Below are 13,799 nucleotides of genomic sequence, written 5' to 3'. Positions count from 1 at the left end.
CAGTATTCATATGATTGGGATCAAATCACTGAAAGTGCTCTGAGTCCCCTTGTGCTCCCTGGTCAAATTTATTAATGTCTGACTTCCTCAGTCTCTAATAATGGGTGTATTTTACCTCTGCATTTTTCTGTGTGGGGGAGCAGGGTGCTTTGAAGAGGAGGATTTATACATAACTAACAGAAACCAAGAGAAATGTTTGCCTTTTCCAGACAATCTTGTTGTGTTTTCTGGATTTCTGTCCAGGGCTGACCGTTATTTGTCTCTTGTGGATTTGCTTTACAGGATATTTATTGAGAATAATTTGTAGACCAGGATCACAAAGCATGTTCTCCATTAAGCGGAGTGATCAGGATCTGAGTATCATTGACACTTAACTGGGAAAGGGAAGAGGTTTAACCATTCTATGCGTGGGAGAATATTCCTGGTAAGTTTGTAACTTGAAAGCAGGATATTCAAATTTTTGGTTTGATCACCCCTGGGATAAGTGTTCAGTTCTATATCCTGCAGCTGAGAAAGGAGATATTGGCCTGAGAGGGGTAGATTTGTCCAAACAACACCTCGTCTCTTTTAAAGAACTGCCATATTTAGTCCCAATCGCCTACTTCATGATTTTAATCCATACATTTTTCATTCTTGAATACCTGCAAACTTCCTTTTAAAATTCCTTATGGGCACAAATTCCAGCACCCCTCCAGGTGGAATCTTCCATTTCCTGACAACTCCATTGATCCTGAAACTGAAGTCTGTGTTGATTCCTGAGGGTTATAAATTACTGCATTTAATGTGAAGATGCTGTTCCCTGAGCTTCCATTGAGCTGTGTTGAAACAGTATGGGAGGCTGAGATCAGAGTGGGTGTGAGCAGACAATGAAAATGAAAAGGCTGCGCTGTGAGTACTGCTTGGCTAAGTGAGAGTGCTTTGGAGTTGGGTGAAACAGAAAGTGAAACTGAAAGATTGAGTGTGATGCTCAGTCTCAGTTTGGGCAGTTCAGAAAGTCTCTCAAATTGATATTTGATACCGTAAAGAACTTTCTTACAGTTTTTAAAGTATGTATTAGCTTAAATAAAGTTAGGGGCTTTAGGTTTATAATAGTAATGTTTGAAATGAAGGAGGAGGACCTAGCTTAATTAAATTCTTTTTAAGGCAGAAACTGGTTTAATCTGGAGAGAAGTCATAACAGAAGACATCACATCTGTGGTGTGCTCCTCTTGCACAATAGAACATAGGCTCTTGATGTTGTGTCGACCTGTGAAACCACACTGAAGCCCATTTAACCTACACTATTCCATTATCATCCATATGTTTATCCAATGACCACTTAAATGCCCTTAAACTTGGCGAGTCTACTACTGTTGCAGGCAGGGCATTGCACGCCCTTATTACTCTGAGTAAAGAACCTATGTCTGACATCTGTACGATATCTATGACCCGTCAATCTAATGCTATACCCCTCGTGCTAGCCAGCTCCATCTGAGGAAAAAGGATCTCAGTGTCCACCCTATCTAATCCTCATATCATCTTGTATGTCTCTATTAGGTCACCTCTGAACCTTCTCTTTAACGAAAACAGCCTAAAGTCCCTCAACCTTTCCTCATAAGACCTTCCCTCGATACCAGGCAACATTCTGGTAAATCTCCTGTGCACCCTTTCCAATGCTTGCACATCCTTCCTGTGATGCGGTGACCAGAACTCCAAGTGCGGCCGCACCAGAGTTTCGTACGGCTGCAATATGACCTCATGGTTCTGAAACTCAATCCCTCGATCAGTAAAAACGAACACATTGTACACCTTCTTAACAACCCTATCAACTTGTGGAAACTTTCAGGGATCTATGTACATGGACACCGAGATCTCTTTGCTCATCCACACTACCAAGAATCTTACCATTAGCCCAGTACTCTGTATTCCTGTTACTCCTTCCAACGTGAATCACCTCACAGTTTTCCGCATTAAACTCCGGGACATTACCAGTGTCCCTATTGGCTATTTGTGCAGGAAGTGTGTCCATCTGCAGCTACTAGTTAACTGCTTTTCAGAGCTTGAGCTGTGGGTGCAGTCAGTATGGAGCATCCATGGTAACTGAGAACGTTGTGGTCGCATTCTCAACAGATTGGTCACGCAGCAGGTGAAGATTACACAGACAGCAAGGGAATGGGTGACCATCAGACACGTAAAAGGCTCAGAAAGGAAGTGCTAGAGTCATCCCCCTCAAATAGATATACTGTTTTGGGTACTGTTCGAGGGAGGTGGGGGATGTTGGGGTGGCCACTCGGGAAGCAGCATCAGTCGGGTTCATGGCACTCGGAGTGACTCCGCTGCATAGAAGGGGAGGGAAACGATAAATATGACTGTAGAGACAGGGGATTCGATAGTAAGGGATAGAGAGAGACATGAATCCAGGATGGTATGTTGCCTCCCTGGTGCCAGGATTAGCAATGACATGGAGCAGCTTCAGGACATTCTGGAGTGGGAGGGTGAACATCCGATTGTACCAGTGACATAGGAAAACCAAGGGAGGAGGACCTGAAAGCTGAAGATAGGAAGTTAAGAGATACACTAAAATACGAGATCTCAAATGTAGCATTGTCAAGCTTACACCCAGTGCCACATTGTTGTCGGGAGAAGTTTGTGTTGTGTTCAGTTGTACAAGTGACCTTTATTCAGAGCTCTGTTACCGCATGTGTGGGAGAGGCCAGAGTCCACTCCAAACCTGGCTTTCACATGAGGCCTAATTCCCCTCTTAAATACGCTCAGATTGGAAGAGTGGACAGTGACACTCAAACTTTCCCTGGCTGATTGTGATATTTTTATTCCATTCGCTAGGTGTTATTTACATGCAATATTGTTGTCATTGTTAGCCACACACCCCAAATCAATATACCCAATCCAGTAAGCAAACCATTTTCCTAGGATGGTGACGGCGAGTACGAGGGGGCATAGCTTTAAATTGAGGGGTGAAAGATATAGGACAGATGCCAGAGGTAGTTTCTTTACTCAGAGAGTAGTAAGGGAATGGAACGCTTTGCCTGCAACGGTAGTAGATTCGCCAACTTTAGGTACATTTAGGGTGTCATTGGATAAGCATATGGACGTACATGGAATAGTGTAGGTTAGACGGGCTTGAGATCGGTATGACAGGTCGGCACAACATCAAGGGCCGAAGGGCCTGTACTGTGCTGTAATGTTCTATGTCCTATGTTCAAACAATCGTGGACAACACTATGTTCAGTCCTAAACCCTTCTATAATCTCCTGAGGTTAGCTCGAAAACTACTTCGTCTGTCTTTGGGACCTTACAATGCTTTTGACAGTTATATTCCTCCTCAGACATTTGCCAGCTGCACCACATTTTTTTGCCAAAAACCAAAATGGTATCTTATCACTAAGAACTTTTCCAAATTCTCTACTAACTGTAGTGTGGATTGTTAGGAATTGTGATTAAGTCTTTTAAACTCAACTCTGATATAAAGTGACTACAATTTTGTAATACAGTTGACAAATTGTGGAAAAATCCCTCTCTTACTTCAGCTTAAAAGATCAAACAGTGTTTCTGACTTGCTGCTGCAGTTTACAATCCCAACGATTTGCATTCTGTAAATGATTTTTAAACTGAAGTTTCATTTTCTACTCTAAGCGCTTTCCATTATTACTTTCTTGTTTTAATAAAAAGCATCTATTCCAGTTCCACTGAGTGTGAAATTCAGTCACTTTAGAGCTTTACCAAGCCATGAAACAAAATTTGTTCAGATTTCACAAATAACTAAGGCACGAACCATATCTTCATTTCGGATTTTGTAATCTATCTTTGTCACTCTTCCCTTGATCTTTGGATGTAAGAATTTATTCAAATTATCCGTATCTACATTTCAATTGTTTTATCTCTCTGCAGCCCTGACTTCTCTCTTTATAATCTTCCTTTGCCCCTTCCTATGTTGTTGGTCTTTTCGAGGTTGTGTTTACGCCATTTATTGCTTTTCCTTCCATAATGATACAGTGAGCTGCTTTTATTGCTGACAAACATTTGCTCAAGGAATTCAGCTAACCATTTCATGTTAATTGGTTGTTTGCATTTCTGGTTACAATTACCTAAACAGTTCAGAATGCTGTAGGATCAGACTTTTGCTTCTACTTTTTATTAAGTAACAAACTTGTGATTGTGGCTGAACCAGGCCTTTAAAAACTGCCTCTTGTTAAAATGCTTATGTGTTTTGAACTGTCTGTTTACAGAAACCCAAGTAAATTCCCTAATGTTCCTTCTCAACAGGACTCTTTTATACCCCCCACAGGACCTTTCGTGATCTAATCCCGTAACAGTGTGAGCTGCTACAATGCATGTGCTAGTAAAAGCATAAGAGGACAGATGAGATGAGTGCATGGCTGGAGCTATAACTTAAAAGGTTTGGATTCCTGAGGCATTGAGACTGTTTGTTTGTTTCTGGGGAAGGTGGGACATGCACAAGCTTGAACAATTGTCCTGGGCAGAGCTGGGACAGATATTCTTGTTGATGCTTTTGCTAGTTCCACTGGTGAGGATTTAAACTCGTATGACAGGGGAATGGGAACCAAAGTATAGCTTTAGCAGTAAAAGACTCAAATCAGCAAATGGGATTTGAAATTAGTTCATGATGTTGTCGGTGGCTGAAAGATTAAAAGAAAGAAGGATTAATCAAGATCAAATCTCTTTTCATACATCAGTCCTGTGATCCCAGGAATTGGTCTGGTGAACCTTCTTTACGATCATTCAGTAGCCAGGCCATCCTTCCTCTGGAAAGGAGAACAAAGGTGCACATGACTCCAGGTGTGGTCTCACCAAGGCCCTTATAGAAAGATATCCCTCTTCCTGTACTCGAATCCTCTCACAATGAAGGCCGAAATATCATTTGCATTCTTCACTACTTGCTGCTGCCTGTTTCCTAAAAGAGAATAGGAGAGAAACACGGAACTAAATGGGGTCAGACACTCGGGTAACATTGTGTTCAACAATGTCCCCATTGTATCGGTGCTGGCCATCAAGCACCTATTGAAGCTAGGCCCGTTTTCTGGCACTCGGTGTGTAACCTGTATTTTGGTGCAGTGGATGATCATCTCAACACTTCTTCAAGATTGCAATGGTTCCTGCATCTATCACCATTTCAGATGCTGCCAGATCTGCTGAGTATCTCTATCATTTTCTGTTTTTATTTCAGATTTCAGGTATTTTTCTGCATCTTAGTCCTTCAGAAGGATCAGAGGGTATGGAGAGAAAACAGGAATTGGATTCATTTTCAGATGAATAAAATGCCTGCCCTTCATGTCTGTCCAAACTCTATCTCTTTTTGTAGTTTTGGACAAACGCTGACTGTTTCCCTTCCCTGAAGGACATTTAATGAACCAGTTCAGTTTTACTGATAATCCAGCAGTGCCCCTCAGTGTTGCATCCACAATTGATCAGATTAATTTCTGAGTTTGACAATCTTTGTGTGTGTTCTTCTGGTTTCTCTCTCTCTCTCTACTTTTTTTTTCTTCAGTTTGAAATTGTGATTGCATTCAGAGAAATCAAACAAAACCACATCCAGATCTGACACTCAATCTGTTTGTCGTAACCTAATTATCTCAGGATTTTGAACATTAAAGGAAGAAGCACTGTTCACACCAGGGAGAAATGCGTATTGTCTGTGTGTCGAAGATTCTGTGAAGATTCATCTGAAATGCCCAAACACCAGCACGGTCACACTGGGGAGAGACTGTGGTAATGTGGGGATTGTGGGAAGGGATTTATTTACCCATCCCAGCTGGAAATGCACCAATGCAGTCACACTGGGGAGAAACTGTTCATTTGCTCTGATTGTGGGCTGGGATTCACTCAGTCAAGCAACCTGCTGAAACACCAACGAGTTCACAGTGGGGACAGACTGTTCACATGTTCCGAGTATGGGAAGGGATTTGCTCACTCAACCAACCTGCTGAGACACCAGCGAGTTCACTCTGGGGACAGACCATTCACTTGTTCTATGTGTGGAAAGGGATTCACTCAATCATCCCAACTGTTAACACACCAGCAAGTTCACCACAACCACATTTGAAGGATTTTGCCCTTAAATCAAGGAATGAACTTTGATCTTTGGGCTGTTTGTACTGGTGTCATTAGTCCCTGCTCAAAACTTGATCTTCTCTTGGGAAATAAGGTAGGGCAGGTGACTGAGGGGTCAGCAGGGGGGACAATATTTTGGGGCCTATGATTATATCTCTATTAGTTTTAAAATAATTATGGAAAAGGATAGACTTTGGTCGAAGAGTCAAAGTTTTAAATGAGGCCAATTTTGACACTACTATGCTTCTTAAAAGCACAGTAAGACCGCCTATGTGTGGGAATGCACGAGATGGGTGAGATACAAAAAAGTATTTTACATCAGTATTTACTGTGATAAAGGATACAAAAGCTAAAGAACTTAGAGAAATGAATGTGTATCTTGAAAAGTTCCATGTTGTAGAGGAGGTGGTGCTGGATGCCATACAGAGCATAAAGGTGGATAAATCCCCAGGACCTCTTCAGGTGTATTCTCGAACTTTGCGGGAAGCTAGGCTTGCGATTGGGCCCCTTGCTCAGATATTTGCACCATTGACAGTCATAGGTGAGCTGTTACACTGGAGGTTGGCTAATCTGGTGCCATTGTTTAAGAAAGGTGGTAACATAAAACCAGGGAACAATAAACTTTTAGTGAGCCTGATGTCAGTTGTGGGTAAGTTGTTGGAGGGAATTCTGAGGGATAGGATTTACATATATTTGGAAAGCGTGGACTGAATGGGGAATAGTTGACATGGCTTTGTCCATAGGAAATTATGCCTTACTAACTTGATTGAGTTTTTTTGAAGAAGTTAGAAACAAGATTGATGGCAGAGCGGTGGATGTTTTCGATATTCCTCATGGTCGACTGATTAACAAGGTTAGATCACATGGAATCCAGGGAGAGCTGGCCATTTGGAAAGGCCTTTGACCTGCAGTATGCTGCAAGGATTGGTACTTAGTAACTATAACTCCTACATTCACATCCAAATCATCTTTATAAATGACACACCACTGGTCACAGGCCTCCAGTCGACAAAGCAACCCTCCACCAGCACTCCGTCTTCTACCTTCAAGTCCGATCTGTTTCCAAATGACTGGTTCTCTCTGTATTCCATCTGATCTGACCTTGCTAATCAGTCTACTATGAGGAACCTTGTCAAACGCCTTAGTGACATCCATATAGAACACATCCACCTCTTTGCGCTACTCAATCCTCTTTGTTCCTCCATCAAAAAAAATCAAGTCAGTGAGACATGATTTCCCACACACACAGCCATGTTGATTATCCCTAATCAGTCCTTCCCTTTCCAAATATTTCAAGTACTATCCCTCAGGATTCCTAGAACGACTTTCCCACCACTAATATCAGGCTCACTGGCCTATAGTTCCCTGGATTTTACTTAGCACCTTTCTTAAATAGTGGCACCACATTAGCCAACTTCTGGTCCCTCACCTGTGACTATCGATGATACAAATATCTCAGCAAGGGGCCCAGCAATCACTTGCCTAGCTTCCCTCCGAGTTCTCGGATACACCTGATCAGGTCCCAGGAATTTATCCACTTTTATACGTTTTAAGCATCACTACCTCTGTAATATGGATAATTTTCAAGATGTTGCTATTTATTTCCCCACAGTCCATATCTTCCATATCCTTTTCTGTAGTAAATACTGATGCATAATACTTGTTTTATTATATTCCCCATTTCTTGCAATTCCACACATAGGAGGCATTGCTGCTTTTTAAGGGGCCCTATCTCTCCATCGTTATCCTTTTTGTTCTTAATCTATTTGTAGAATCCCACTGGATTTTCCTTAATACTATTTGCCTAAGTTACCTCATGTTCCCTTTTTGCCCTACTAATTTCCCTCTTAAGTATACTATTGTCATTATACTCTTGTAAGCATTCACTCGATCTCTGCTGTCTATACCTGACATGTCCTTCCTCGTTTTTCTTGACCAAAACCTTGATTTCTCTAGTCATCCAGAATTCCCTATACCTACCAGCATTGTCCTTCACCCGAACAGGAGTATACTGTCCCTGAACTCTCGTTATCTCTTTTTTTTGAAGGCTTCCCACTTTCTAACTTTCTGTTTTACCTGCGAACATCTGCCCCAATCAACTTTTGAAAGCTCTTGTGTAATACCATTAAAATTGGCCTTCCTCCAATATAGAGCTTTAACTTTCAGATCCGGTCTACTCTTTTCCATCACTATTTTAAAACTAATAGAATTATGGTCACTGGCCCCAAAGTCCTCCCCTGCTGATACCCTAGTCACCTGTCCTGCTTTATTTGCCAACAGCAGGTCAAGTTTTGCACCTTCTGTAGTCGGTACATCACATACTGAATCAAAACATTTTCCTCTACACTCTCAGCAAACTCCGCTCCATCCAAGCCTTTTAGACCATGGAATTCCCAGTCTGTTTGGAAAGTTAAAATCCCTTCCATCACCACCCTGTTATTCTTCCAGATAACTTCTTTCAAAATTATTTGTCAGATTCCTGCTGACTAATGGGGGTGGCTATAGTATAATCCCAATAAGGTGATCATCCCTTTCTTATTTCTCAGTTCCACCCAAATAACTTCCCTGGATGTATTCTCAGATATATCCTGCCTAAGTAACGCCGTAATGTTATCCTTGCTCAAAAATGCCACTTTTCCCTCCTCTCTTGCTTTGCTTCCCCCTCCCCCTTCGACTTTCTATCCTTTCTATAGGAACTATATCTTAGAACATTAAGCTGGCAGCCCTGTCCACCTCTGAGCCTTGCCTCTGTAATTGCAATGATAACCCAGTTTCATGTTTCCAATCTTGCCCTGAGTTCCTCTGCCTTAGCTGTTAGGCCTCTGGCATTGAAATAAATGGCGTTTAATTTATTAGTCCTTTCGCATTAATCTCAATAACAAATACGTAACTGTAGAGTAGGTTTTGAAAATGATAACGTTTTATTGCTGTAGATCAACACATTCACACTGGGTAAAGACAATCCACCCGCAGTGTGTGAAAAGGGATTCCCTAGTTCATTAGGACGGGTTTTCATAGAATTCGGAGTATTCCTACAGTATGGAAACAGGCCCTTCGGCCCAAGAATTCCACACAAAACCTCAGAGCATCCCACCCAGACACATCTCCCCGTAGCCCACCTAATGTACGCATCACTGAACACTCTGGGCAATTTAGCTTGGCGAATCCACTAACCAGCACGTGGGAGGAAACCAGAGCACCTAGAGGAAACCCACGCAGCCACAGGGAGAATATGCCAACAACCACACACTCGGTTGCCCAAGGGTGGAATCAAATCCAGGTCCCTGGCACTGTGAGGCAGCAGTGCTAACCGCTGAGCCACTGTGGTTAAACACCAATGAGTTCCCAAGAATCTGTAGGAATTTTTGTTGCTCGTATTATCTGTATTCAAGTCATGTTATCTGGGCTTGTTTCTCATGATGTTTGAAAACACCACATGTCTGGTTACCTTGTTGGGAGAAAAAATGATATAAATTTTATTAAAACTACTGTGCATTGGATCTTTATCTCAAAAGCAGACTAATTTATTTTGAAAGGGGAGATGGAGAGCCTATCTCCTCTATCCTCACCTCCAACAAGTGCGAGGAACCTGTGGTTTTTATTTTTCACTCAATGACAGTCAGTACATTTCATATGAGCAACTGGGAACCGAGTCATCCCAAAATGCTTGAAACTTAGTGTACTAATGGTACACTATTACAATAATAACCATTACAATTCTTTTCTGAACCTTTTGAAGTTTTACAACATCCGTCCTTCAGCAGGAAGAGTAGAATTACACACAGCGGTTACACCTAAACTGGAATGGGAACTGCATCCTTGTGGGAGCTGGGGATGGGTTTCCAGTACTGTTGGGGGTCATGTAAAAAGTTTAGCAGTGGGCTGAAATCCAGAGAATGTTCAAAAATAATAATGGCCAAAAAGAGAAGAAACAAGAGAGTCTGGAAGGCATTGTCATTGGGCAATTAAGATATAAGCGAGTTTGCCACGGGTGAATGGTATTTAATGCTTGGAGTCAGATGAATAAGGCAGATGATTTGAGGATACAAATTAGTGGGGTCATAAAGCCATTGCTGTCACTTGGACATGGTTAGCAGCTCAGTATTCCAGGATACAGGGCCTTCATGCAAGGCAGTGGAGGTGGTAAAGGAGGAGGAAATATTGTTATTTTGCTTCGGGAATCTATACAGCAATAAGGACAGGTGACATTTTTGAAAACCCCTTTAAATAAATAAGGAGACAGATTTTGAGAAAGTGTAGAAGTAGCAGGATTATGGTAGCAGAGACTTTCAACTTCCTCAACATTAATGGAGTCGTCATAATGTGAAGGATTTATCAGAATTTTTAAAATACATCCAGGAGAGCATTTTTTCAGCCACTAAGTAGAAGTCCCAACAAGGAAGGGGAAGGCCCTGGACTTGACTTTAGGTTACAAAGTTGAGCAAGTGGTTGAAGTTTCAGTGGGATAGCATTTTGCAGGTAGTTATTATAACTATTCGATTCAGGATTTGTATGGAAAAGGACAAGGATGGGTCTAAAGTCCTAAACTGATGCTGAAGTTATGAAGAAAGTAAATGGAATTTTGGCCTTAACTGCGAGGTGTTAGTGTTTTGAGGATCGGGACATCTTGTAACAACTGTATTGGATGTTGGTGAAGCCATATTGGTTTAGCTACTCGTATTTAAGAAAGGATATGCTGGCGTTGAATGCGGTGCAAAAGAGATTCGCTAAGCTGATTCATGGGATGTAAGGGTCATCAAGAATAGCTGGAGGAAGGGAATTTGCAAAGGGAAAATACTAAATAAACAGGTGGTGCCCAGTGTTGGGCTCATACTCACAACTCTGCACTTAAACAGCGTATGTTCCAACAACTGAGTTAACTTGGCCTTCCACAGTCAATGTTCAAATCCTGCTTTATAAGGTTACAAATGGGTTTTTCACTGACGCCGCTGCAGTCCAAGGAAGTAAAAGGTAACTGCTTTAGAAAATCCCAAGGTTCCAATGTATTCTTCTCATTCACATTGCAATCCATTTTCAGTACTTGCTCCAGGATTTAACATTCAAAATTAATTTCGTGATGTTGTTGCCCTCATCTTTAAGTGCCCTGTATAACTCCAGTCACTCGGTCGAATGGTGAAAAAGTCTGTTTCAATAAACCAATTTTTTTCAGCTACAGTCTAAGAAATGTTCCTTTATTTGCTGAATCTCACACAACATTTTCTTTCTTCTGTGTGTCAACAACTTTTGCCAATTCTCATGTTACGGACTACATTTTCAGAATCTTTTTAACCAGAGGTTTCTGGTGCAGTTGTAAGACTTCATATTAAATGGTACAAAAAACCAAACGGGCTTAAAAGATGAGAAAGGAAATACATTTTTGTATTTTTGCGTGAAGACGGTTCAGTTACTGTGTGCTTGTTTCATATAAAATGGATGATTGAAGTGTTCACAGTGCACTATTTAAATAGCAGATACGAAGACCTTGTGAGCAAGCATTTAAGACATTTGACACATTGAGGGAATTAATTTAGAAACCCAAAATGTCCAGAAAATGTGCTGGATAAATTCAGCAGGTCTGTTATTTTCGCTCTTTTCGATTCAGGATGGGTATGGAAAAGGACAGAAATGGGTCTAAAGTCCTCTGCGGGTGCTGCAAATGATTAAGAGAGAAGATCGAATTTTAGCTTTAATTGCTACATAGTTGTTACAATTTTTAACAATTATGTAGGATGTTAGTGAAGCCATTCCTGCGGAGAGAAAGAAATAGTGCAAATATCTTGAAACTAACATGATTTCACTTGTCTCATTGCCAGACCTCCTATGTTTCTTTCACACTTTCTGTTAAACAGCAAGAAGTTCTTTTCTTGAGAAGAGAAAAGCATGAGAGGTAACCTGAGAGAAATTGGAGACTCTGCAGGGATTTGAGGCAAAAATGGTGTTGAGGTTGAGGTTGTTAGAGATTTAAGAAATGGTAATGCAGTCTCGAGGCCTCTCCTGCTCCATGACTAAAATTTGGTGCAGCGACATCATCATTGAAGACAATAAGGATGACCACGACTTGTCAGTTACTGTGGCTGAACAGTCTTAAGGTGCTGAATTAAGACTCCAGTCTTTTCATTGATGTGGGTTTGAATCCCACTGTTGCGAATGTTCCTTCAGCAACTGGCATTTTCTTCTCAGCAGGATTTTGCGAGTGCAAGAAAAGAGGAGACAATACACATATGACTTGCTGCATGAAGAAAAAAAATATATACTTGAAGTTTTATTAAAGTTATCTTTTCAAGGAGCTACACAGACATGTTTGAGTGTACAGGAGACATAGAAACAAAATGGTACAACAGGGATGAGGAAGAACAGTGCGAGAGAGGGAGGGGAAAACCTATGTTAGCTCATCCTCAGCGTTTATCCAGAACAGCATTCGGTGAGAGTAACTACTGTACAGTCCTGTGGAAAGTAGGTCCCATTCTCACTTTGAGAAAAACTTATCATGCTGTATGGTACTATCACGATGCTAAATTGGATAGTCTTTTAACAGATCTGTTGATGTATCTTTTTAGCACCTTGGATGCACTTTGGGCCAATAACACTAGAAATGAGACAGCAGAGATTTGAATCACTCCAACATTACAGGAAGGTTGAATGTGGGGGACCGGTCTGTGTTAGAGTAGTTAAATCTAGAAGTAACAAAGAATGGATAGGGTTTCAGCAGCAGATGAGCTGAGATGTGGATGGAGTCAGGTGATGTTACTGAGATAGAAACAGTTAGTTTGGTGATGATGCAGGAGAAAGCTCATCTTAGTGTGAAGTATTTCATCAGAGTTGTGAACAGTCTGGTTCAGCTTCACACAGTTACTAGACAGAAGGTTGCAGTCAGTGTAGAAGCTGTCTCAGTGTTTAATTGGAGGAAATTGCTGTTCATCCTGCACTGGATTCAAACAAGTCAGGATGATGTGTGACTTGGAGGGGGTCCTCACCGTGATGGTGTTCCATAGATCTTCCACACTGGACATTCACAACAGTGAAGATTAAGGGTTTGTGACATGATGTCAAAGTCCTGATTGAGATGTGGATTTAGTCAATACCTGTATTTCACCTCTTTCTCAACATTCTTTGTCTGTCCACTCACAAAGACGCCAGAGTCTTGTATAAGTCCAGACCAGGTGGCAGCTTCTGTTCCCTGATCGACATTAGTGAATCACTGGCTTTTGTGGTCACTTTTTTTTAAATAGTGTGTCATTAATCCTACGGGGTGGCACGGTGGCTCAGTAGTTAGCACTGCAGCCTCACAGTGCCAGGGACCCGGGTTCGATTCCAGCTTCGGGCAACTGTCTGAGCGGAGTTTGCACATTCTCTCCATGGCTGTGTGGGTTTACTCCAGGTGTTCCGGTTTCCTCCCACAGTCCAAAGATGTGCAGGCTAGGTGGATTGGTGGATTAGCCATGCTAATTTGCCCGGAGTGTTCAGGGGTGTGTGGGTGATAGGGGGATGGGTCTGGGTCCGATGCTTCAAGGGGCAGTGTGGGCTTGTTGGGCCAAAGGGCCTGTTTCCACACTGTAGGGAGTCTAATCTAATCAAACTACCAGATTCATTACGAGCTGATTGCATAGGCAGCCTGGTGTTTGTGTGGACTCTCTCTTCATTGCATTGTTCTGTTTTAAATTGATTTCACAGTGTACTCAAAGGGAAACTGACATCAGGCATAATCCCAGGGTCTTATGGACACCTCAGTT

General features: G+C 41.7%; 1 long non-coding RNA gene across 2 annotated transcripts; it reads left to right on the top strand.

Annotated features, from left to right (window-relative positions):
- Nucleotides 1-309: 309 nt before the first annotated feature.
- On the top strand, nucleotides 310-11,240 carry LOC132207780 (uncharacterized). Of its 2 annotated transcripts, none has more exons than XR_009443812.1 (2): nucleotides 310-424; nucleotides 4,286-11,240. It is a non-coding gene; the product is annotated as an uncharacterized LOC132207780 (long non-coding RNA). The 2 variants fall into 2 exon arrangements; XR_009443811.1 differs by having other exon boundaries at nucleotides 312-424; nucleotides 4,264-11,240.
- Nucleotides 11,241-13,799: the final 2,559 nt, after the last annotated feature.

Source organism: Stegostoma tigrinum, unplaced genomic scaffold (assembly GCF_030684315.1).
Source record: "Stegostoma tigrinum isolate sSteTig4 unplaced genomic scaffold, sSteTig4.hap1 scaffold_156, whole genome shotgun sequence".
Classification (NCBI taxonomy): Eukaryota; Metazoa; Chordata; class Chondrichthyes; order Orectolobiformes; family Stegostomatidae; genus Stegostoma; species Stegostoma tigrinum.
The sequence above is the reverse complement of the archived record's forward strand: the minus strand, read 5'-3'. Positions and strand labels throughout refer to the sequence as shown.